Source organism: Periplaneta americana, chromosome 9, assembly GCF_040183065.1.
Source record: "Periplaneta americana isolate PAMFEO1 chromosome 9, P.americana_PAMFEO1_priV1, whole genome shotgun sequence".
In the NCBI taxonomy this organism is placed as follows: domain Eukaryota; kingdom Metazoa; phylum Arthropoda; class Insecta; order Blattodea; family Blattidae; genus Periplaneta; species Periplaneta americana.
This window is the reverse complement of record NC_091125.1, coordinates 45442449-45469856: the sequence shown is the minus strand read 5'-3', so window position 1 is coordinate 45469856 and position 27408 is coordinate 45442449. Positions and strand designations below refer to the sequence as shown.

The window sequence follows — 27408 nt, the reverse complement described above, 5'->3', positions numbered from 1 at the left end:
CGAAGGTACGCGATATTTTTGAGGTTGTGGAGTTCATTCGGCACATGATGCAAGCTGCATTACACTGATTGATGCGTTGTAATTTGAATTCTTGAGACACGGGTAGAGCCCCCGGCTGCTTGTGTAACGAATAGATCGGTGCATCACAGTCACGAACTGAGCGTGCAACCGCAGCATCAGATTCAAGTGATTTACAGCATGGCCTCAATAGATTGTGCAAAAATTTAATCAAGATCTCGTTATTATGTTTTGAGAAATCGAGTAACAGGCATACACGGCATGTGTGTACGCTATCTCATACTACGAATCAACAGGCTATTTATCGTAACATTATTCACTTTAAAGAGTATAACTTTTTTCTCAGAGTGATGAAAGAGGCGCATCGTGGTACGTGCGAAATACCAAGTGCATGCAAATGTATGGAGAAGCTTTTATCATCCAGTCTGCTGTCAAAAAATCTGAAAGTTAGAATTTATAAAACAGTTATATTACCGGTTGTTCTGTATGGTTGTGAAACTTGACTCTCACTTTGAGAGAGGAACATAGGTAAGGGTGTTTGTGAATAAGGTGCTTAGGAAAATATTTGGGGCTAAGAGGGATGAAGTTACAGGAGAATGGAGAAAGTTACACAACACAGAACTGCACGCATTATATTCTTCACCTGACATAATTAAGAACATTAAATCCAGACGTTTGAGATGGGCAGGGCATGTAGCACGTATGGGCGAATCCAGAAATGCATATGGAGTGTTAGTTGGGAGGCCGGAGGGAAAAAGACTTTTAGGGAGGCCGAGACGTAGATGGGAAGATAATATTAAAATGGATTTGAGGGAGATGGGATATGATAATAGAGAATGGATTAATCTTGCTCAGGATAGGGACCAATGGGGGACTTATGTGAGGGCGGCAATGAACCTCCGGGTTCCTTAAAAGGCAGTTAGTATGTAAATGTATGCTTTCCGGACGTTAACATGATCGTCCGCGTGAGGTACGAAGAACTGCATTAACACCTTAAACGTCACTTCAATCCTTAATTTCCTGGATATCACCCACTAGAAGCGCCGATGAAACCACTAAACGAATCTGATTTGAGACTGTGAAAGAAGAAACTGAAGTAAATGGGAATAAAATTGGATAACTCCCTAAGTAAACACTTGCTATAAGTTTAATGTGGTTTTTACTTCAGTAAACAACGCTAAATTGATATTTTGAACAACGAATATTCCAAACGATTAAAAAAGAAATAACAACCCAAACTAGTTCCTTTCTAACCTCAAACACAAGAAACTTAGGTTCAAACTGATGTGTACGGGGGGGGGGGGAAGCGAGACCGAGAGAGAGGTGTTCACATCTTTGAGAATATTATTTTACCGTAATTTGTTTTATTGAATATTTTAACTGTAAAGTCCCTTCAAGTTGTGCCATTTTTTTAAAGTGCCCATGTTAGTCTTCTTCTTCTGCTGACACATTAGACCGCCTGGGCGGCTGCTGTAGAATTTGTTCTACCACCTCTATCTTGATCTGCCGATGTGTCTTGTTCCTACTGGCTCGTATTAGACTAATCTTTTTGGTAGTATTTCGTTGGCCATTCTTTGTACGTGGCGTCACTATTTGTTTCTGTAGTCCACAACTTTTTCTTGTGAAGTCCAGATATTTAATTGATGTTTTCTACCTTAGTTTTTTTATTCTGTCCTTTCTTGTAATTCCTAATTTCGATCTTAAGAACTTCATCTCTGCGATCTGGACTCGGTTTTCCTCCTTGTCTTTGGTTTATACATGTAGACAGCTTGTCACAGCCAGTCTTGTAAAATACAATTTTTGTTTCATTTCTGGTTTCTCTACCTGTACGAATAATTTTGCAGATGAAGTTAAAGTTTTCCAACTTAGGTTGGATGTCGATTTCGTCTACGAAGGACATCCCAGAACTTTGAAATGATTGACCTGCTCTATGAGACTGTTTTCCAAGGCTAATTTACATTTGGCTGGTGCAGATCCTCTGTGATGATATTTTAAAATTGCATTTTCTTAATTGTTACGAAATTCGTACAAAGCTCTTCATAGAGGTGAAATAATCACTTGGTCATCTGTAAACATGAGGATAAATATATGAGCCGTTCAGAGCAGAAGTGGTGTAAGTCAAAATTGGGTAATGGGGTTTAAAGTAAAAATTCTGTAAAGTACAGCGCAAAGTAGCAATTAAAATGTCCTTCTTGCTATCCACTGACTAATAATAGTTCAAATAAATTTAATATTAATTGCTACTTTGCGCTGTATTTTACAGAATGTTTACTTTTACCCTCACTACCCATTTCTGACTTACATCACTTCTGCTCTGAACGGCTCATATATGCATTTCTTCAACAAATTGTAGGCACTGTAATTTTACCTACATTCTGTTGTAGCATTGTGTAGAAATATGAAATAAAAAGGGAGGATAGTACTGCTCCCTTGTCGGACATCCATGCCAATATTTTTTTTAATAATCCACCACAACCACCGGCTTAGCTCGTACAGATCAGAAATTGCGCTTGGGTGTGGGTTCGATTCCCCCTTGTGTTGATTACCTGGATCGCTGTTTTCCTAATTTTTCCCAACTGTAAAGCGAAAGTCGGGAAATCCCATGACGAACTGGCCTCGTCTTGCCAAGTATCAACCCACTATCAATTCCATCGACACTATATAACCTAGTAGATACAGCGTCGTAATATAATCAACCAAAAACTGTAGGTACATAGTTTGTTAATTTTTATTACGGGACAAGGAGATAAAGTACTGTAGTATATGTATTTACAAAATATATATATAATTCACATAACTGCACTAAATACGTATACATGAATTAGATATATTGGTGTAACATTCATCCAGAGACACGAAAATTAGTCTTAAAAACTGCAACAGGAAATAAAGGTATTATACGTGTTTCCTCCCTAGGAACAGCTTACATTCACAGATAAGGCGATTATTACACATAATTGGATAATAATAATACTTTAATTCTCAGAAATAAGAGTTGTTATAATGAATGGATCAGACGCAGTTCTGAAATCACTTACGACGTTTCTTGGAAACTGTTCCATTAGTTTAGCTCCAGGCTTGGTTGAAGTCTACTCAGGTGTAAAGTCTTTTGAGAAAGTTACATGACACTCGAAGAGACGCAAGAAATCCTGTTGTAAGTATACTACGATTACTAGACACACAACTGAAACGCAGGGGATACAAGGAATTTCAATGAATTCATTCTTTAACTCTAGACGAATACGTTCCTTCCTAAGTGAAAAACAAACGTGACACGAGCGACCTTGTTTGGAATGGTGTGCGGATAAGATTTGAATTTATGAGAACAGCTTACTTAGAAGCTATTGTGTAACCATGACGTAGCGCTTTAATAACATCACAGTGTCTTGTTCAAGTAATTTGTATGTAAATATCACTCCACTGTGTTCTATATTTTAATATTCACTGGTTTGTGCGTGGTACTTCAGTGGGCCGTGGACCTCTCCATTCATATCACCACTGAACTTGACTGTTTAAACTCGTGGCTTCACATTCGTGTCGATTGTTTATCTCACATGGCCATTATAAATTTTATAAGTCATATGTAGAGACCGATTTTTTGGTAACAACGATAAACGTGAATACATTCCAAATGGAATTTTTAGCGGTATTCAGGCTTTTAGACACTTACATGTACTGTACTATAATTAAGCTGCGAAATATCGCGAAATTTGTTGGTTTGTGCGGAATATGTCTGTTGCTGCGAAATAAGACTCTCTTTATCACAAAAATTACTAAATATATATATAAATTTGATTCAGTTCAGTTCTAATCTTTATTTCCCTCTTTTGTCCTTTCCCTCGACGCTTTGTTTAAAACTTCCATTCAAACATGCTTGTACGTAAAAGCCTAGATCATATATACCCAGATTTTTCCGCCTTATATGATTTGACGTAACAACTTTTGTCAGGTTTACTATGTTGCCATCTAGTTGTTACATAAGGAGTCACGTTATAACTCCCATTTGAATTGCATTAGCGACTGTACTGCCATCTCGTGTTCGTTTACGGCGGACGGGTGGCGATCCTGTTCTCTTCAAAGTGCTACCGATTTTAACAAAGGGATGAGCAATCTGTTATATATGTGATCTGGGGTAGAAGGTTGCTATATTAGTTAAATTTTCTGCCGCTTGGTACCTTTCATATCTTTTGGTTTTCTAGAGTGACATTTTCATCTTACAACCTCCGTACACCAAAATACTTACTGACTGTCGCACGGCCCTTATGCAGATAATATTGACACTATGCTAGGCGTGTGTTTTGGGGAAGTAATTGAATGCTAGAAAATTGTATTGTGTTTATAAAATTTTAAGCAAATAAGCTCCTTAAATATAATTTGATAATGAAAAATATGCGTTAAAATGGCTATATGAAAACTATACGTTAAAATGGCTATAAAGTGCTACCGATTAAATGTAAACACTCCACATAATTGTTTAATTATATATTTGTGATTGAAAATCTGTATTTTTATCTTAAATTTTTATCTATATATTTTAACTAATATTTTCACTATCAACATAGGCAACATTACATATAAATTGTGTAAAATAAACGTAAAAGTGACAAAAATAGTGCACTGAAAGACACGGCAATACCAAAAGGCTCAGAAAATGTGCTGAGAGTAATCCAAAAGACCCTCAAAATCTGAAAATACCCTAAAAATCTGAAAATTATGAAGATATTAACTCCATGTTTAGCATGGATTTGTGTAGCCTACCATGATGTTCAGTGCCAACAGCCCAATTAATAAATTAAATAATCTACATTTTAGGGAATTTATAGAAAAGTATATTATAGAAAATTAGTGGGTTTTCAGTGATGAGCGACATATGAAACACAAAAAAATATCATACAATAGGAATATCTTGTACTACATCATGCACTAATAACGTCATGTGCTATTGAAAGAATTTCTTGTAATATAAAATCATTTCAAGTGATCTCATATGTTCAAGTTCCGTAACTTACGAATGCACATTATTATTCACTGCAAAGATCACGACGAAAATGAACATCACGGCTCAAGCATGAGTTTACTAGTATAGCTTCAGAATGTAGGGAGTTGACTGTGCTCCACGAACACGCAATGACGACGTGTTTGTTTATATCTTTATCCGTTGTATTATCTGTGTTCGGCGTACTATATACCCAATGTGTGTTTAGATAGCTGGAATACGAAGCTTAGTTATGTTTCTTCGTCAGTGAGTTTCTGGTTCGCATTCGCATAAATAATCTGTAATCAAGAAACATGCGCGTCTTATGGGATTCGAGTAGTGGCTATTTCGAAATTTGAATAAGTTAAGTTTCTGAAGGAACACAACAGAGATGTGAAACCTCCAGTAAATGAAAAAAAAATTACCCAAGTTTTTACTGAAGTTCAATGTGGACTATGCGATACCCTGGTAGACATGTAATCGGCGTATTCCTGTCTTTCACGGCCAGGAACATCAGGGGTGACGAATGTGATAGCTTCTGATTCGCCCTTTCATAAAGTTAGTTATTAAAAGGTACATTGCATACTCCTTGCTAAACATAACCGCACAAGTAGAAGTTCAGAGAGTTAGATCCGGAGAGTACGACGAACATGGTTTTCATTCGCCTCTTCTGATCCATATTTGTGGAAATGTTTCACTTAGAAATTACCGAACTAAAATAGAAAAGTGCGGAGATACAAAACGTTGCTGAAATTTATATTGGCAGAGGGGATTTGGGAAAATGCAAACAGTACCAACATATCGAGGTAATTATGCGAGGTTGCACTGGATTTCTTAGAGAAGAAGAAACAAATTGCTTTCTCTCTTGCAAGAGCACGTTGAACAATGGTATGTGGATTTTTATAAGCCCATATTCTCACGTTGTGTAGATGAACGTGTTCGGAAACATGACAAGTGGCCTCATCACTAAACACTATACGATCTAAAAGCTGTTCGTCATTGTCAATCTCATGAACAGTGTCCTCAACAAAATAGTATCTTTTGCGATAATCATCAGGGTGGAGTGCATGCAACAACTGAAATCTATAGACAGTCAAACGCAAACGTTTTTTCAATATCTTGTGGCCTGTTGTTTTTGAATGCGTACTTGTTGAGCACATTAACGCACTGTTTTTTTTAAGACTATACACATAACTTGTCCGAATGCCTTCAACAGACTCATCGCTTCAAGGCAGTCTACCACGTTGAGTAGGCTTCCCTTTTCCTTCAACTGTTATTCCAACGGCGAATATTGTTTTCTTGAAGGTACTCTGAAAGGCAAGAACGGACAAAAACTTTGAGATATAGTCTTCTACTATACTTAGTGGCAGTTCTACATCTCTATCTTGTTTATGGAAATTATAAGATCATTTAAAACCTCACCAATGGGACACATTGCATATATATGAACTCACATGCTACAAAGCACAGTGTTAAGTACGTCACTGCTTATTCACCGTGCTCATAAAGTATTAAGGTCCAAAGACTGGTCGCACAGTGAGTTGTGCGCAAGGACATGCTGAGAGCCAAGTTACATGTAGGAAGTTCAGTTAGTACAACTTACTGTATAATATACAGGTAAATGCACAGTTGCAAGGGCACACTTTTTAATCGGAAAGTTTGAAAACGATTTTATTAACTTACAGTGAGGCCAAATACAGAGTCCTCCATATACGACGCTTCCTTCTCACCTCTGACTGAGCAGCATTTTCTGTTTAGTTATGTCTCGCACAGTTCCCGCGAAATCGGCCGCCGTTTTTACAGTAACTTTAGTTTCTGAAACTTGTTTACCAAGAACGTACGAATCATCTTACCTGTTTCAAAGAACCCTATTTCTGCTTCAACATCTACATATTTGATATGTCCGAAGATTGTTCTGAAATACTCGACTAATCTCTTGTTGCGAAATATTTAAAATAATTTGTGGCATATTTTCTTTTACTTCTTGTATAGCTTGAAACTGCAGTAACTCTCTGCAATATTCAATAAACCATTCTTAATTAAAAAAAATGCAGTAGCTTGTATTACACTACGCACGAATGAGCAATTCCTTTTAGTGTTTCAATCAGAAAAAAAAATACCTTGCACTACATTAAGCACGAATGAGTAGTCCCATCAGTAGCTTATAACCTGAGATGAACTGCACTCATACAACGACCGACACACGTCTCTGAACTTAGTGCGTACGACAGCTGCGCTGTGGGAGGCAACGTTTCTGTATGTTCCTTGGTGTCGTGTATGTATGGAGTTAGGGTAATTAATTTCAGTGGTTGCTGAAATTTTGCAAATCAGAACAAGGTTACATACGTTTTTGCCTCTGTTTACTTTTTACTGTCTGGAAATTATTGTTTATTGGCATTATGTTAATGATTTCTTTCAAATTTTTATGTTTACTTACATAATTTTAGGACGTATTTTGTATTTTATACAGCCTAACTGACCTCTTCAGAGAGCCTAATTTAGGTAGGTATCTAACATAATAACTTTTTTAGGACCTACTTGTTGCACTCTTCCGTGTTCATTACGCTGGTAGTTCTTCAAATTAAATATGCTACTTATAATTTTTTTTATAATCTTTTCCTTTTCTTTCTTTGTATTTTACGTCCCCTGGTGCCCTTGTAGCCGTCTTAGGCTACATCTAAATTGAAATTACATTACCTTTGTTATGTAACATGTATCAGTAACTAGTTACTGGCACATAGAGATGTTAATCACATATTCAAAACAGCCTGTTGTCACGTAGCTGCGTTCGTTCGCATATATTAGCTAGACAACAATTCTGCTTACAATGTTACAGCAGATGAGGGAATGATCTTGGCTAGTGCTTATTATGTCTCGAGAGTTAATTTTGCTTTCATTGAGATTTAATCTTCGTCTGAGAACAGAAGACGGCCCATTGCGTTTTGTGGCTGGCTGATTTGCAGTCAGTCAAACGAGAGCAACATCGTTTTAAGATAGAACAAGACAGAACTCTCCCGACAAACGACAGCATCCTACACTGGAACAAGCAACACGGCGGAAAAGTAAGGACACACGCCTTCTTAACGAAAGTTTCCTGATTACCCGATCTGCCATGGCCACCAAGATCGCCGGACTTGCCCCCACTAGACTTTTTGAGAGAATTGATCCAGGATCGATTGTGTGGCAGATTGACAGATTACGTCACCGAATCGTGGAATGATACTCATATCGAGATTTATTAGTATGTGAACAAAATGTTTCGAGTTTCTCTTTACAAACGTTTATAAATACAAATAAAATGCAGTACTTTCTGAGATATGATTTCTTTCTTCTTACTAGACGTTTCCAGGACACGGTGTATTTTGAGGTTTTGTTTCCCATGTCATCATCCACTTTAAATGATATTTTATGTCGCAGAAAATTAAAGGAATTAACTCGTTCAATTAAAATATTATTAATAGGGATTTTGTTTTGAATGCGGTATTTTCCTTTAAAAGCCATTAGCTTACTTTAGTTTTGTCAGTATAAATTGAGAGCCCAAAATATGAGACAGCTTGTTGCGTATTGTAAACTCCACGTTAGAGGTAAGAAATGGAAACTTTCATTAGAAAATTACATCAGCTAAACGATAAAAGAAATGAGGGAAAAACAGTGTTTCAAAATGCATTTGCCGGACAGAGAATGTTCCAGAACTCAAACTGACTTCTTCTTGGTCCAAGGATAACCAATATATTTCAACCTTAAATTTGTTGAATAAGCGTATTATGACAACGCAGTCGGACCAGTCGGGACATCAGCTGACTACGAATTGGAACGGTGCGAGTTCCATTACGAGAGGAAACATGTTTTTCTTTTTGTAATTTCTAGAACCCATTCATAACCTGCAACGTGCACAGAAATACTTATCTCTACCTCAAAACAACTTTAAATTAGTGTTAAAAGCATTTACACGAAGAGAATACCTTAGCAAAAAATATTACACTGAATGATCTCTTTATAAGGAAGACATTCGTAGCTTTCAAAACAGCCACAAATTCGTCGAGATGTTGATTCAACAAGTATCTTGTTGCAGATTTTCTGGTAGAATCAGGTGCCATCAACTAGGGATGACGTGCAGGACTCATTCTCCGAGGTTGTACTGGGAAATATGTTCAAATTCAGTTTGGAAAGATTACTTGGCTGGATATTTTCGAACATAAGGAATTTTCGGGCTGATCTCACCGAAGTATCATTCCGCTATTACGAATCCATCAAGGCTTGTTAACTGCGCAGTTGATACAGCGTCATTAAATAACCTATTTATAACAAAAAAGAGTAGATATATTATCTCATAAGCTGTAAACGTTGTAGCGATCCTAACACAACAATCACGACAATCAGAGTAAAGGTTTTAGTATTTAGTATTTAGTATTTAGTATTTATTTATTTATTTATTTATTTATTTATTTATTTATTTATTTATTTATTTATTTATACAGTGGTAATACAGTGATACGAGTAATATTGTGATAGTTCTTTTTGAGAATTTATTACAGTTACACTAAGCGAGAGAAGGACCGGTTTTGTGCAGAAACTTGTCCACGAACATTCCCTTAATACGTTGACGCAAAAAACCGATCTTCCTCTCACTCAGTAAAATTGTAATAAATTCTCAAAAAGAACTATCACAATATCACCAACTTTTACCCTATATATTGTGTCAGTTTTTATGAATATTCAGACTTGATTCATTGCTTCCAGAGTAACGCTTTCGTCTCAGTTCGAGATTCAAAATGATGACAATATTTCGGTTGCCACCCGGAGAAGCTCTGTGAGCACATAAAACGCCAGTGTTAAGAGACCATTAAAATAATTATAGCTTTCTTCTGCCGAGGCTGCACTGTCAAACTCTCGTTGGGATTTTATAACGAGAGCAATAGTTGTTAGCAACTCGTTACCGAAGCTGCGGGGGTTCCCTGCATTCGGTAAGCTCCAACTGAGCGGTGTTCACACACAAACGTGCGGGTATCGACGGCTGAACATTAACCTCCAGCTTGGAGAGTCGATTTTCTGCCGATGAGAATCTAAAAATAGTGCGCAGGGAGGCTATATGGACTGCTCTTCCAAGAAGTCATTTCTGTCCATGACAGGATCCGCTTCACAAGTTGTAGAGGGAGAGGTAGCTGGTATAAACGCCTTTATAGTTCCCATTATGCAAAATGCAGAGAAACAGATGTATTGCTGGACTACAGGCATTGAAAGAGTGTTTCTGACTGCTGTTTCTGCATATGCTTATATTTCATTCTAACTATTCAGAGGAATTTATTGATCACCGGAATGTGAGCTCGTTTGTCTGAAAAATGTACTCATAAAATGCAATACCTTTCGCTCAAATAGTAACAATGATTTATTCGTAATACTCAACTAAAATTGCATTATAAAAACATTTGAAAATTATATGTTTTAACTAGTTTTATTATTTTTATTGTTGGCGTGGTGGCGCAGTTGGTAGAGTGCTGACCTTCTGTATTCGAGATTGCGGGTTCGATCCCGACCCCGGCCAATGGTATTTAAGTGAGTTTAAATTCGACAGACCCGTGTCAGTAGATTTAATGGCATGTCGAAGAATTCCCACCGGACAAAATTCCGGCACACTAGCGACGCTGATATAACCTCGGCAGTTGCGAGCGTCGTTAAAAAAATTATAATTTTTACGACTAGTTTACTTACATACGAAATAGTGACAAATAAATTACTGAACCCAGGCCTAAAAAAGATTTTCCACCTAAACATTTTGACGTAGAAACATATTCCATGTCTTTATTTTATCGTAAAATGGCAAGTTTTTGTTAAAATATTCGCAAATAATATCTTCTGATTTGTTTTCTTTACATAAGAAGTAGTAACGACTGGATTACTACAGATCCATGTTCTCAAACAATTTCTAGTCCTAACAAAAACAGAAATGTTTGGTGCGTCTTCATTTAACATCAAGTTTGTTAGAATATTTATAAATGGTAATAGGCCTGTCTTTTTTATTTTATGGGGAACAGATTGTAGATTCTTAAATTCCTAAAAATGTCCCTTTATAACAAACATTTCAATGCAGAAACACTTTGTCCGTCTTCATTTTAATACAATTTATGTACCCTTTCATATCCAGATGTCAAATCTGTTTTCTCAGTTCTCTATGAGGCACTTGAGGGATGGACAGGAGAACGAAAATTCTACTCTTGAGCCCATGTAAAAGCTTGCTGCTCGCGGCCAACATGTTCATATATAATCTATGACGTCCTCTGTTATAGGTTATAGCAAAAGTGTAATCATGTAACAGTAAAAATAATTGTTTTTGTGGTGGCAACAAGGAAGGCAGAACTCATTACATCTAATAACAGCCTAACGGGTGAGGATGATTATTAGCAGAGTTAAATTTTGACTCTGGCGAGAAATGGGCTATAAATTTTGCTTAGAACCTTCTAATTAAAAGATTGAATTGTTTTACATGCCGTAAATATTGTAGCCGACTTCACTTCCCTTTCGAAGGAAGCCTTTTCGAAATTGTATCGTCCTTAATTATTGAAATCTATTCTTCTCATCCGGATTGTAAAGATTTTTTATAAAATACCTTCAGATTTGGACTGTAATTATAATTAAGTGGGCGAGAATAATTTTGATGAATACTAGCAGCTATTTCTATTAAGATATACTCTATAATATTATAGTTCTTAACTTACCAAACTTCAAGGATGTTCTGACAAGCATAACAACAACATGATAATTCCATTTCTGTAATCTGCTGTGACTATATTTGGAGTCCCTATCTAGAACAACCGTTTATTAGTTACTGTATAAATATATAATGGAACATTCTCATTTATGTATTATTAAAGTATGTAGTATGAAAAATATAGTGAGTATGTAAGAAAGCAGTTTCCAGAATGTTACGAAGGTACATATGGAATTGGCTTATTATGTTTCTTAAAAACTGCAAATTATAACTTTTGGAGATCGTAGAAACATTATTAAAGACAATTTTATAGCCTATTGCAATCCTGCCATCAATTAAATTAGCCTAAATCAAATTTTATCATTCATCTTCTGCATTAGATATATTGGCTAGATTCGGTTAAAAGAATTGAGACTGTACATTCCTTCAGCGTAAAGCGAGATTTTAAAACAAATTAAAACTTTTATATTTTCATATTTATGCATATATTCCAAATGTTAAAATTACAAAATAAAGAACTTGTAAAATTGTTTTATCGGATTAACTTGTGTTGACTTCCTTAGAAGTTTGTAGTTATGGAGCATTTTGAAAACCTGTAATTAGGAATTCTCAGTGTGACCCAACACTTCTTTTTGTAGCTTTTTTTCTGTTGATAATTGCTATTCTTAATTCACTTCTAATTTCGTATTTCATTATCTTTCGTAGTCCCGCGTTATGGATTGCGCGCTGATTCGAGTCCTCATGGGGGAAGAAATTTTCTCACGAAATTTCGGCCAGTGTATGGGATCGGTGTCCACCCAGCATCGCGATGATCGAAATCCGGTTGCGAAAGCCAGCTATAACGTCTGGAGGGATCATCGTGCTAACAACACGATACCTCCATTCTGATTGGATGATCGTCCACCTCTGCTTCTGCATGTGAACGTGAGGCCAGCAGCCAGCTGGTCGATTTGGGCCCTTCATGGGCTGTGGCGCCACAGATTATTATTATTATTATTATTATTATTATTATTATTATTATTATTATTATCATCATCATCATCATCATCATCATCATCATCATCATCTTACGTACCTCTGATTGAGGTTCTGGCTGATACGTACATCTGTTATCAGGCAGCACATCTCTCTTGATGATATGTGTCAGAGGAAGAACAGTTGTTCGTATAAGCTTACATCTGAAGTCTGATTAGTGTAATATGTAACTATTCGCCGATGTATGGATGGAGGGGAAAAGGAACTGGCCACCCTACTCCATTACCTCCTGGCCCAGTTGTCTCATAAGTGCCGTCATGTTGGTATAACTTGTGGGGTTAAAACCTGTCTTCGAATAGTTGACTAAACAAACAAAATCTTACGGACTATCTTTCTTTATTTAAAACTGAAAAGTTTTCTATTTGTTAGTAACAGACTGTTGGGTCAGCAATTACTTTATAGAATACTAACCCTAGGACGTATAACGGGGGTCCCCGTGACCCTTAGTCCCTTAGTTCTTATCAATCAATTTAAATTACATGTTAAATGACATCAATCTGTTTGCAATTTTTAGTATGCTCTCAGGTGTCTTTTGGGTTTGTAACAGCGGCACTCAAGTAAATTTTCTAAAGAACTTAAACTTGTATAGTGACAAGGCATTTTGATCATATAATATTGATTAATACATTTATCGTTTCATTTTGAGCTAGATTGTTATTTAATAAATATGTTGACCGTTTTAAGGTTTTCATAGTCCAAAGAGAAGAAAATTCTTATTTCTCCATTAATTACACAAGGGGTCTTAAGGACCCCCATTATGCATTGTTATACATTGCAACTGTCATGCATCCTAGGGTTAATCAAGAAAATCTACAATGTAATTTACTCGGTTATATTTTAATACGTAAAAATGATTTGCTGGTCCAAACCAGGAGCATGTAAAATTTCATTAGCCCTCTAACGATGGACTTGATATCTAGACATACTAAATAATAATAATAATAATAATAATAATAATAATAATAATAATATAATAATAATAATAATAATAATAATAATTTCTTTTCAACATTTAATGCACACCGTCGGTCAGTTTTATTATATCCATTCATTCACAGTGTTCTGCCCAAGGGCAATTCTTTCACTGCAAACCCAGCATTCTCGTCTTTCTTATTTTCTCTTCCTTTAACGTTCTTTTAATATTCCAATACTAAATTTGAACTACTTATTTATTCAAAGTCAAAGTTATTGTAGCCATATTTTAGCTTTAAACAGTTTGTAGATTTTATTTTTCTTTAGAAATTCTGATCAGATATTTTAATAGTAAATCTGAAGAATTTAGTACTTCAGTATTGAAGTTTATATTGCCTTTAGTACCAACTTGTAAATAATGAATAGTTGAACTTTCAAGTATTAGGGACATTTGAAGAATTTTGGTACCTTCGTATTTAAATCATCAATCACAAGCATCAGGCATTCTGATATGTAATCTTTGCTCAATCAATTACAAATCTTAAATTATAAGTTATGCTGAAACGTTGTGATTACAAAATGTTATTAATGGTGACACATTCAGTACACATTTGTATACAATTGAAAAGAATGCGGTACTTTTTCATCGTCATGCCCAAATAAACTTTTTACAGATTACTGCCTTCCCATAAAATGAGAAAAATCCTCTACAAGTAACTGAATAAGGATGGTTTTCTTCCTAAGAAAGGCATGAGCATGTGCCAACCTTATTTTGATATTGTTTGGAAGCTATGAATGAATATTTATGGAATTCATCTTACTTCAGGAAGTCGCTTCGATGTCAGTTTATAATGAAGTGTAAATGTAAATATTGGGCGTGTGTAACATAGAAATAAAAAGTGTCTAAAACGCCTTGTAACACTATTCACGGTTATGCCGCAGTCAATTGGGTAGGTCGTGGATAACGAGTTAGCTGGCCAGCCGTATCACCGGACATGAATCCCGTGTATTTGTACCAGTGGGGTCGTTTGAAGTTGTTAGTGTACGTCACTGATATTTCGGCCATAGCAGAACAATAGCGACTAATTTTACATGATTGTGAATGTGTTCGGAATAAGTTGAACGGGTTCAGTGATGTTACAAGATCACTAAGGCGACCAGCACGCTTCTGTCTACGGGTGAAGGGAAATTGTTTTAAAAATTGCTTTGAACATTTATTACGTGCACTGTAATGTTAGTAAACTCTTTTGGAGAAATAACTGTAATTATTTTGATACTGCTTCTTTATTGCATAATTACGAAATGAAGTACTATAAAAAAGTGTTATGAGGCGTTTTAGTTTGTACTTACTTCTAGATTACATCCATCCAGTATTTACAATTATTAAAACACCCTGTATTTCCTCTCTTCAAGGGAGATTCACAAGCATGAACCTACAGCGGCATGTAACTCCGAATAAGCTATTTGTAGGAACGGCGATACCCATGTTAAAAGTAACGAATGCATGAATGTTCACAAAATAATTTAATGAGGAACTTAGGAATATATAAGCGTTGCGACATTCTAACTCCAAGTTCGTTTCAAGTTTTAATGTAGGCCTACACAGTAGATCATCCGTGTATGAGACCAGAATTTTAATGATTCTTGGGACATTTTGTTATAAATATCTGTGCACTTATCTAGACTGCTACCTCCTTCCCATCAGACTGACTACAATTAGATTCCCGGCGAACTCTCTTATCATCTATTTATAAGAAAACTGCTGTGGGCAAATTTTCACCTATTACGTCTATGAAATCTTTACTTTACTATCACCTAACCTGTTATAAACTCTGAATAGCCTTTATAATTATTAAAAACCATTAAATGTTATTTAGTTACCAGACGACTTTCAATGAAATAAGCACTGAATAACATAGAATACACGTAAACAACACATTGGGCCAATACCAGCAATACCAGCGTTTTGGTACTTTTAATTAATGAAATCGGAACATCGGTGTCAGCACTGGTACGAAAAATTCTTCGTATAAATTTTAATGAAAATTATAATCTCTGCCATGTTACACAATGAGAAAGTTGGAGATGCAAAACGCCTGTTGCAATAAAAGAATCAGTGAGAAAGCAAACGGAGACTATTTCATAGAATTTAGGAGCACATTCCTGCTTTGAGGTAACGTTGAACATGAATAGCTCATTGAGCTTTCTACTTAAAGACAATAAGCCAATTATCTGCCCCTATGAAGAACCTGATGTTAGTTACAATACCTTTCCACGGCGAAATTTAACAATTTAAAGTGTTAAGAAATTTCACTAGAATTAAATAACTGTTTAGTTTATAAATACAAAACAGAACAAAATAATAACTACTTCACCACCAACGTACATAGCAAGAAACTAGCAAGTGTTTATTTAAATCTTATTCTCTCAGTACCATATGACAAAACGCTCAGAAACTTTCTAATTTTCAACGTGACGAACACAATAATTGCAACATACTTTAGTATAAAAAAATCAATCACTGTAAGTTGTATTTTGAATGAAACTTTAATTACATTATTAAATATTCAGACAAAAAAATCGAAATACCATTCTGAAAAGCGAAATAAATACATTGAAACTAACTTTTTTTAAACATGAATAATCCGTCCAAGACATCAGTTTGAATTCAATACAATTTTGGCACTAACTGAGTAGCGAAAAGTCGATCTATCAGTTTGCCAACACGGTAGTTTTCCCACTAAATTTAGTTTTTTTCCTCTCTCTGCCGGTGAGGAAAAATTATTGAACGGTGGGAAACCTAGTTCTTTTCGCGCTCAGATCAGTGGGAATTTGTATTTATTTAAACAACTAAAGTCGACTTTTTCCTTTGTTAACATTCCTCTCGTCTGTAGAAAAGAGGAAGCCCCGAATCATACATAACACGTGGAGACACCAAACTATGTTTTAACAGTGGTTTTTGGTATAAAGTTTTTCAGTATAAAGATGCTTCAGATATGAATCCATTCAAAGAATTAGCTGAGTTCGCACTTTTCTGCTCTGTCTCCCTGGTCAAATGCAGAAGTAGAAAGGCTATTTAGCCAGATGAATATAGTTAAAACCAAAATTAGAAATAGAATGGGGGCAAAGGTATTACGGTCAATTTTGACAGTTAAGGCTGCACTGAGACGGTATGGTAAATTTTGCCATGATTTTGACTTGCCTAAACACATTGTTTAAAAAATCGGAACAATGGAAACATACAGACCAGAAAATGCAGGTGCTTCAACTTCTGCAACTACGGCTGAAATTGAAGAAGAAGAAGAAGATGATGATGATAATGATTATGTAGAATCTCTTCTTTTGTCGTTTTGTTAAGTGTTTAATAATTATTTATAGCCTATTAATACTATTTTAAAATATGTAATATACATCTAAAAATCTAGTGGGTTTTAACCTATATTTAGCAGGTTTTTTTAAAGCGTTTAGTGTATTTCTGCAAACTGAAGTTGGCAACGCTGCGATCTATTCACTCCAGATTTACTGTATTTTATCTCATACGTTTTCCGAAATTATACATTACTGTTATACAATTTTACTCTTCTGTGTCCAGCAAAGCTTATAGTAAATTAAATTCATGACTTTCCATGTAATTGCCAGTCTATATTTTCAATAACAATCTTTCATCAAAAATTTATTAATTCATATTTATAGGTTTTATAATATTTATGTCACTGAATCATAATATTAAACGAGTACAGAGAAACAGTTATTTGAAAGCAGATAAAACAGGGGATCCTGTGTTGCAACCCTAGTACGGTATAATCTTACTAAGTCTACATTGTAGTTAAAGATTTTGTTCAGCTTGAAACGAGTCATTGTGAACGAGGTTTCCTCACCACCTATTAATTTCAGGGCAGAGCTTACGAACGAGAAGTCACTATTTTACATCTTATTTATATACAACTTAAGAGCGTTGCCATATTTTCGGGTGAATAACATACTTTAAATAATGCGGGAGACTGGCCACGCTTACGTCGGCCCGCCGCGCCGCGCCGCCCAGCGAATGGTATTAAGTTCTCTCATCAATCATGAAGCCGAGCCCTACAGGCTCATTCGTAGTTACGCGGACCACGATAATGATTTGTGGCCGCATCCTAATGGCTCTGTTAGGTCCAATTAGTATCGCTGGACATGCTCTAGTAAGTATCGGCTAAACTCCTCAATAAGTACCTTCAATTGATTTATGAAATTGTATCACAGTAAGTGAAAGAGAACTCATAATTTTGAAGGCCAACTTGCCCTCGCAGGCGCTATTACCTCATTAGTTATTCTTAAACCTGCCTAGTTATGATAAAATTAGAGGGAAATCTGTAGAAATAAGAAATGTTTAAAATATACGAGATTGTAATGAAAAGTAAAAATATATGAGATTATAATAGAATTTAATAAGGACTTAAACGGAAAATAAAATATATAAGGGATTTTAAGAGAAAATAAAATATACCATATGAAATCGTAACGGGAAGTATAAATACACCGTGTCCCGCTTAGAGCGATCGAGAAATAAGTGCTAATTTAAAGTATAAATAATGGTTTTATACCATAACTTTTTGTACAACTTGATGTAAAAACTCTCCGAGTTTCGGAGAATGGTCAGTGCAACTCGATGTGTGCGCCTCGAGCTACCCTGAAGACATCCAAAAGATACTCAACCTTCTGCCAAGTGTTCCATAACATTTGTGAAGTGATTAACGCAACTGCATTTATAAGCGTTGTCTCAGTTTTTCGAAAGTGTCAACTGTACCATGTTGGTACACAACATTCGTCATAAAGCCTCAGAAAAGGGTCAATGGACGTCAAGTCGGGTGACTTAAGTGGCCAGGCAAGGGTTCGCCTTTTCCGATCAACATATTTTGAAAGTTTGCATTCAAGAAGCCACGCACTGCTCCATAGTAATGGGGTGGAGCCCCATGTTTGCTGAAAAAAACCGATCCTGGGGTAGTTATCAACAACAAAATTTCTGCACATGTCCACATTCCCTTTCATTTTCGCCTCGATGAAGGAGAATGGTCCAATGACGGAATGTTCTACTGAATAGCGCCAGGCTAGTTTCCACGATAAACATTAGTGCGCATGCGCATGAACATGCAACTGTTTTTAAACCATTGGTGCATAAACTTGGACAGTTTGTACATCTTGTCAGATGTAAATCACAACGATATCTTCATCTGACCGCTCGGATTATCTTTAATTTCTGGATTTTTTCTCCAATTTCTCGACCGTTTCACGATATGTCCCGGAGAGATATCTGTAGTCCCAGTCGAAACATTGAAAAGTGAAAACAGCTATAGTATATAGGCCTATATGTTACTGCCAGAACGAGAAATCCTTCAAAACCCGTAGCTTCTAGGAATTTATACTCGTAGTACTGACAAAGCTATTTAGGAAATTCTAGTTTTCACATCAGTTACATCTAGAAATAACTATAACTCTTTAGAAAATTCTAGATTTCACTAATATAACTAAGTTAGATCTAGAAATAACTGATTTTTATTAGTAAAAATCCGTTGTAATGATTTCTGAACGTTTTTATGCATTATTTTTGAAGATCTAAATTGTTACGTCTTGAAGTTGTGGAAAAAAATCCAGCTCCACCTACGAATCAATTTCAGCAAATAAAATCACAGAAATTCTGATAGGACTGAGGTATGACATGTTCATATTATCCAATCAGAAGCAACCTCTTATAACATGCCTGTAGTACATTAGATTTTTCGTTTATGGCGAATCAGTATGTCGCTAACAAATCGTCGCGACTTTCACATCTACACCCAGTTGTTTCTTTGTCTTTCTGTGACTGCATACTTCGACATCCTTTTAGTGCAATTTTTACAAACGGCTCACGTATAATATATTTGCGTGTGTGTGTGTGTGTGTGTGTGTGTGTGTGTGTAAATATAAATTGTGAAAATGCTAAAGTTTAAATCATCGAAAAGTGCAAAGATACAGCAGTGGATCGAACATATACCAGGACTCGCCAGTGATGGAGAATGATTTTTTTTGGTCCACACCTGTGGAGTAACGGTCAGCGCGTCTGGCCGCGAAACCAGGTGGCCCGGGTTCGAATCCCGGTCGGGGCAAGTTACCTGGTTGAGGTTTTTTCCGGGGTTTTCCCTCAACCCAATACGAGCAAATGCTGGGTAACTTTCGGTGCTGGACCCCGGACTCATTTCACCGCCATTATCACCTTCATATCATTCAGACGCTAAATAACCTAGATGTTGATACAACGTCGTAAAATAACCAATAAAATAAAAAATAAAAATGATTTTTTGTCATTATTGTAATGTTATTAAAAATGTGTATGAAGAGGACGAACTTGAAACAATAATTGGACAGATGAATACAGAGCAGGAAGAAAGAGAAGAAGAAGAAGAAGAAGAAGAAGAAGTGATGCTAGTCGTCAAACATCTCCCTAGCCAGGAGGGAAGCCCAAGAAAATTTAAAGAAATAGGCGGAAAAAATGAAGCTGATTTCCAATGCAATGCATCCTCCAGTTAGTATAGGAGGTAACATCGTACTACGCATTCCGGATGTCGACAGGGGAAAAACCGACTTGCGAAATCTCATAGGAGTCGTGCTTGAGAGAAATGACGATTTGTACAGAATTGGAACAAAGAATAGAATTTTGAATAAACTATATTGCAGGTAGGTTCACTGAACTTTAAAAACTAATAGTGTATGTAGTTAATTTCATCAACACCCGGGTCGACCTGGTTGGCGAGTTGGTATAGCGCTGGCCTTCTATGCCCAAGGTTGCGAGTTCGATCCCGGGCCAGGTTGATGGCATTTAAGTGTGATTAAATGCGACAGGCTCATGTCAGTAGATTTACTGGCATGTAAAAGAACTCCTACGGGAAAAAATTCCGGCACATCCGGCGACGCTGATATAACCTCTGCAGTTGCGAGCGTCGTTAAATAAAACATAACATTAATAATCAACACCCGGTACATAACACATTCGAATTTGATGTATGTTCTCAAATTTTCTTGACATGAGAACAAGTGCCAGATGCAGAAATTTCGCTGAGGACTGCAGCAGAAAAAGAAGCCATCGGAAGGGGACAAGGGTTCGTTGCTTGCAAAACAAATTTTGCTTCGAAGTGGTGCTTGTGTATGAAAAAGAAAATTCTATGCATATCTAAATGTCACAATAGCATGCCTTGTCGCAACAAGTGACTTGTGAAACAAAAAATAATAATATTGAGTTCTGTAACATAATTATTCGTAATTCAACAACAAAAATAGTAATGTTTAAGCATCCCATAACATAATTATTTTTGTAATAAAGCTGTTTGTTTAAAAAACAACAATACCAACAGCAGCAACAGCAACAACAATAATAGTAATAATAATGTTCCAGTGTAAGTACCAATTTTCTAAAATCTTTTTAGTAATAATTTATTTCTAGAGGTAACTGAATTAAGTGAAAACTAGAATTTCCTCGGGTTTTAACGGATTTCGCATTCTGAAATCGTTACAACGGGTTTTTACTAATAACAATGTTATTTTTAGGTTTAACTTAATTATATTAGTCAAAACTGAATTTCGTAAAGACCCATAGTTATTTTTAGATATAACTGAATTATAAATCTTGATTACACAACTTTTAACACTGTATCACTTCAAACTGCAACAACTTCTACATAGGACAGACAGGCAGATCATTTCAAACACGTCACAAAGAACACATCACAGCCATAACAAAATTACAGAACACCTCCACATATGCACAACACATCACAAATGCCAACCACACCTACAGAGACATCAACACAGACATGGAAATACTGCACATCCAACCAAAAAGCCAGAAAATACACTAGAACATTATGAAATATAGAGACACACGAAAACACACCCCAACGATATTCTCAACACACAACTCAATTTCAAAACACGTACACTCTTTGACTCAACACTACGAACGCACCCACACAGGAAACAAGAGGCGCCAAGACCAACAACGACCAGTTCCGAAGATGACCGAAAATAGGTCAAAACATGTTAACAAGGTACGTTAATATTTAACACAAGAAAGTTCTTATCATACATATTCCGATAACTGAATTATGTAAGTGAAAACTAGAATTTCCTAAAGAGTTTTGTCAGAACTAGAATTTCCTAGAAACTTCTGGTTTTGACGGATTTCGCGTTCTGCCTGTAACTATAGGCCTACACTCAATCCAGATGCTGCACAGTGATCGATTTCAAGAATCTACCTTGACAAAATTCGGTTTCGTGTCTTAAATCTACGTTCCTATTTAAACGATAATGGAGGAGTGATAATGCGTAAAACCGGAGGAATAAACAGCATTATAAAAACATAGTTGAGTTGGAAGCTTCGTAAACAACCCTAGTTCAGTCTCGCAGACTAGAAATGTGTTGAGAAAATGGAAGGTATGAAAAAATTATATAGGTTATACAATTTTTTCCGAATCGAAATCCAGCAATGGAACAATAATTTAAAATGTAATGAGAAACATCTGGAAGGAAACTTAAATCTTTGTCTGTGACAAAATATAGGCCTACGTTTAGTTTAATTTTGTATCTCGAAATAAAAGGTTCTTTCGTGAGTTTTAGTGAAGTGTTCTGTTCACAGTTGTGGTTACATTCACCAGAAGCATGTAGTAAAATTTACTGTTGTAATCGCAATAAATTAGACTCATTAAATTGAACTTCAGATGTTCACTAGTTACGTGCTGGCATAAAATTTATTAACTTCAAAATGCGTTATTAAAAGATTCAAGCAATCCTGACGTGGTATTTTAGCATGCTGCGATGGAGTGTAACCATTCAGCCAAGTTATCCAGTTTAAATTGGTTGTACCAAACTGTCTTTTAACGCTGTAACTTAATTTATTCCAGACGCGGTTTTTCGAAGTATAGCGGAAGGAAATAGTCCAATTAAATAAGTATGGACGCGTTTCAACTGATTTTCTTAGTATATTGAGGCAAAAAACAAGTTTAGAAGGTAGGAATAATGAGAAAATTAACTGATGTTAAGGCGGCTTTATTATCATATATTTTGGAATTCGAAACAAGGTAACAAGCAATGAAAAATGACTATAAGAAAGAAGATTTTTATTGCTTAAATATCTACTCTTCTAACAGAACTAATCAGCCAATAAGTGATTCAGACAAAGTAGTTGCAAATCATATAACAAATTTAATCGCTCCTTATAGTGTCTTTCTAAGGAGATGAGTTTAGAGGCGAAGATAACACTCACGGGCTAATGGAAAAAGAGTTGCATTTATTAAATTATTAACGAGGTGACTTATTTTCCTCTCAAGTTTCACTTTGTTAATGTAATTACATAATAACACTAAGATACTTCATAAATCCTATAATAATCGTTGTGCTTATAACTGATGTGAGAGAAAACTTATTGAATAAGTTGAAAATATAATTTTAGTATATTTAATTTATACCAACGATGGTATAATGAGATACAATAGTATGATACAAAATTTTAGTTAAATTCCGACAGATCCAGGTTGGTGCGGGGAATTAAAAAAATCACCCTTATGTATATGGGATAAAATTGTTCATTGAATTGCAGCAAAACTTTACATACATGTTAAAAATACAACTAACAATAAGAAAAGAAAAAAAAAAACAAAACACAGCACGCACACACACACAGCAGATTTCTGTCTACCATGTAGCCTACATCTGGATTTACATTTTTTATTTCGCTCTCCTTTTACCCTTAGTAATTGACTTCATCATCAGAAGCATGAAACTATTTTAAATATTACATTTTTTAACAGATACTGTGAATATGAATGCGTGAACAACTAAAAGTCAACGCTATTGGATGACTCAATATTTTAAAAGAGCAGTGACCTTAAGGAACTCAATGATCGATTTATCAACAGTAATCTCACTAGAGGTTTTGATTTATCTAGAGAAAATCAAAACTCGAGTGGGATTTAATTGACTATTACACGATTAAAAGAAATGAAGTACTCTAATACAATGAAATATTGACTTACTAAAATTCTATTTCGCTAATGTTAGCTTCACCAAAACGTTTGAACGGAGCCGCCATTTTCAGTCTACTATCTATGTGGGAAACAAATGGCGATCGCAAAGCATGTTTTATAGTGCCGTAAAGAATTTGCAGTTTGAAATGCTGGCAAACAAAAAACAAATGCTAGGGAAGTGATAAAAATAAACAAATGTTACGAAAGTGATAAAATTGTAGCGATAAGCAGCCATGATTGGTTGAAACATGTCCTTTTCTACCGTTTTATTGGACATTAGTAGTAAGACATAATAAAAGTGTAATAGTCAACATGATCCATATCTTGGAGATCGCGAATCTCATTGATTACAAGAATATACGCACGTCCGTGCACCTAGACAAGTGCTAACCCACGCCAGTATTGGCAGCTGCATAGACGAAAATATAGGCGACCACTACGTCTGATTTACTACATTTCATTGCTCTTTATCGCCACTGACAATTTCAGATAAATTTCATAAAGTATGAAAGTATTTCAAACGGTTTTAATAGATTTATAAATGTGTACGAAATCTAGATCAAGGAATGTATGAGAAAAAAAATGTATGTAGGGCTAGAAGACGGACAGAGAATTTTAAACCGTATAAGTGGTGAGCCATTTCAGTGTAAAAACGTATTATAAAACGGTAGGATTATTTTAGATGTACCGTTTAACAGTTACGTTAACAGAGACTGGCTGAAAACCAAGCTGAGTAAGATTTACGAGATGGCCTGTATTCGAAGTCAGAGCAGTGCCGTAACAATCTCGGCTATTGCCACTCATAACGTGTTGCCCATTACTGACAGAAACATAAAACAGGCTTTGAGAAATAAATTGTACCTTTCCATGCTTATTAATTCGACGCATTAATTAGAATATACAAAGTCCGGGGACGTAGCAGTTGCATGTCTGAGAAGAATAAATAATTCAGCCACCTTCAGGAAGTGAGCTACTAGATAAATTATCTGCTAACAAGCAGGATCCTTCATAAGGAAATCAGCTAAATCCACGTCTCATAACACGTGCTATCGAGTGTACTACAAAGTGTAACTTATTTTTATTGATAGCGACATATAAAGTGAAAGGGGAGGGAGTCACGAGCGCTTAATTGTTAGGGGTACGAGCGGAAACGACGATTAGTGCCATGGGATTGGACAGCATGTTCGGATGCATGCCGTGAATGTTTAATAATTCTTCTTAAATAATGGATTTATTGCATATAGAAGGTCTCTTCTGCAAGCGGAATACAGATATCAACCTTACCTTTGTCATGTTCGAAAACCAAAGCAATTGGTATTCATAGCCAACATTTGAACATTTTACAAATCTGATAATTGCAGGTGGTAATCATTAAATTGCTATTTTGTTTGAAAGAGTAATTTTGTAGTTAAGTTCTGGCTTTAGTCTTTCATTTCTTCTTCAAGGAGGAAGGAAAAAGCAGCTAATGAACGAGAAGGAATTTGGTTTAGTACTATGGAAAAAGGAATTATTCTGACACCCCACCAAAATAGATTTTGGGATTTTAATGGAAACACGCGTTTCTGCACACAGTCATAGTGAGAAGGTGGTTTCTAACTTAGTATCTGTTTGTCTCTACAGCGATTTCCCTTAAATTATTGAAAGGATTTTGTTCATATTCACTATCTGCAAGTCGAGCAACAAAACTACAAAGAATGGTAATTTATTGGAAATGAGACACTGGTATAGCTCATTACCTGGCTGGGTCTTTTTCCGATGTTTTTACCGGTAATTCGGTAACCACATGGCGAATCCTCGGGCTCATCTCGCCAAGTACCATCCTCTTATCGCCAACTTCATCGACGCTAAATAAGCTAGTAGTTAATACAACGTGTTTAAATAGCCGAAAGAAATGAAATAAAATCGTCTGGAAATCAGATCCAACGCTCTCTTCTTGATTGTTCCTTTTTAAAACATGAAATTTAATGTAAAATGCAGCAGTATATATACTAGACATGTCTTCATAGGTGATCTTGTCAGATAATTTATTACGAATAGAATTATACTTCCATCTAAACCTCCAGGCGATAATTTAAAGTCTAAAACATGTGCATATGAATTATTCTGAAACACTAATGTAACTCTATAGGTACAATATCGAAAGCAAAACTTAAAGCCTTGGGGTGCTATTCATAGACATTTCGCTAGCCCGCGCTACGAGCATGATAAACTAGCCCCGGCTTTCGACTGGTTACTTGTACAGGATTCATATCATGTCTTATCGCTAACATTGGTTTATGAATACGAAAAACGTTAGTTCGCTGATCATCCACCGGAAGCCCGCGCTAAGAATGTCTATGAATACGGCTCTTGGTTTTTCTGAACCGACGCATGCGAGGTGCGAGGTGCGAGGCGCGAGGCCGCTTCGCACAAATCCGGACTACACGAGATATAGTGAGTGGTTTCTATAGCTGCGATAAGGAAGCAAAAATGAGCAAAATTTTATTAATTCTTTTTGTTTGAAACACCTTAAATAATAACCTTCTGAAATTGATGACATTACCTACGGTTCACCCTGTATCTAGGACCATATTATGTATGTATGTATGTATGTATGTATGTATGTATGTATGTATGTATGTATGTATGTATGTATGTATGTATGTATGTATGTATGTATGTATGTATGTATGTATGTATGTATGTATGTATGTATGTATGTATGTATGTATGTATGGGCTATTCCATATGAAATCGGTCAGTAAAAAACCTCGCATTTTTTTATACTCTAATTTTTTCCCTATTTATACAAGGTGCTGAGGAGAGTGCATTTTCAAAAATATACTATAGAAAGTCAAACGGTTTTCGTATTATTGAGCGACAAATTTAGCGTATTTTATAAAAACAAGCCTCTTTCAGCGCTCAGAACTCTGGAACCATTTACTGCAGAACATTTAACGAGAGCACATTTTGAAGCTGACATTTGGTAGGTTATGTTAAGAAGTAATCCTTATTTTTATTGTATACAGAGAGACAGATAATCCGATTTTACTTACTTTTAGGCTTTTTGACAATTTATAAAAATGTAAAAAAATATTGAGAAATAACCTTGCATTATTAAGAGTGATTTCGGCATTGTTTGGTTAGTGGTACGGCAATAAGTTTCGAGGGTATTAAATAGATTATTTTCACACGCCTAGACTTGAACGGCGCAGTACCGCACGCACTGGCCGAGAGCTGAAGATAAGCGAGCGTTATGCGTCATTTTACTCCTGTGTTTATGAAAACCTGTGATAAAGCTAGCATAGCCATGACTGCTAGACGACACATCACGTGTTTATGTCTCCTGGCCTTGCTTACCTCGGCTAGCTCCCGCCTCACAGTCAGCTGGTTAGTTCACGCGCGTACTATTTATTTTCTTTATTTGATATTTTCAATACTTTCCTATCAACGTGCCATCAGTAAAAAATATGTTTTTTGTACTTTCAGTGCGGAATCTAACTATATATTTTTAAAATATTTTTTCTTTGGCAAAGGCGTCTTAATGAGGAAAAATCTAAATTTCTCCATTTCCATAAAAAGTAAGAAAATCTGTTTATATGTCAATTATAAACTTTAATTTCCCAGCTTCAAAATAAACCATGATTTTGATCATTCGGTGAAAGGGTTTCGGAACTACAACAGTTTAAAGTTGCAAATTTTATGAAAATACGATAAATTTAAATATTTTTAATTTAAACACTATGAAGTTC

The 27408-nt window shown here is 35.7% G+C and overlaps 1 protein-coding gene across 2 annotated transcripts in view; it reads right to left on the bottom strand.

Moving 5' to 3' along the window:
- Window positions 1-27408, bottom strand: part of LOC138705878 (uncharacterized) — a 942969-nt gene that overhangs the window by 111818 nt on the left and 803743 nt on the right. The gene's annotated exons all lie outside the window — the stretch shown is intronic.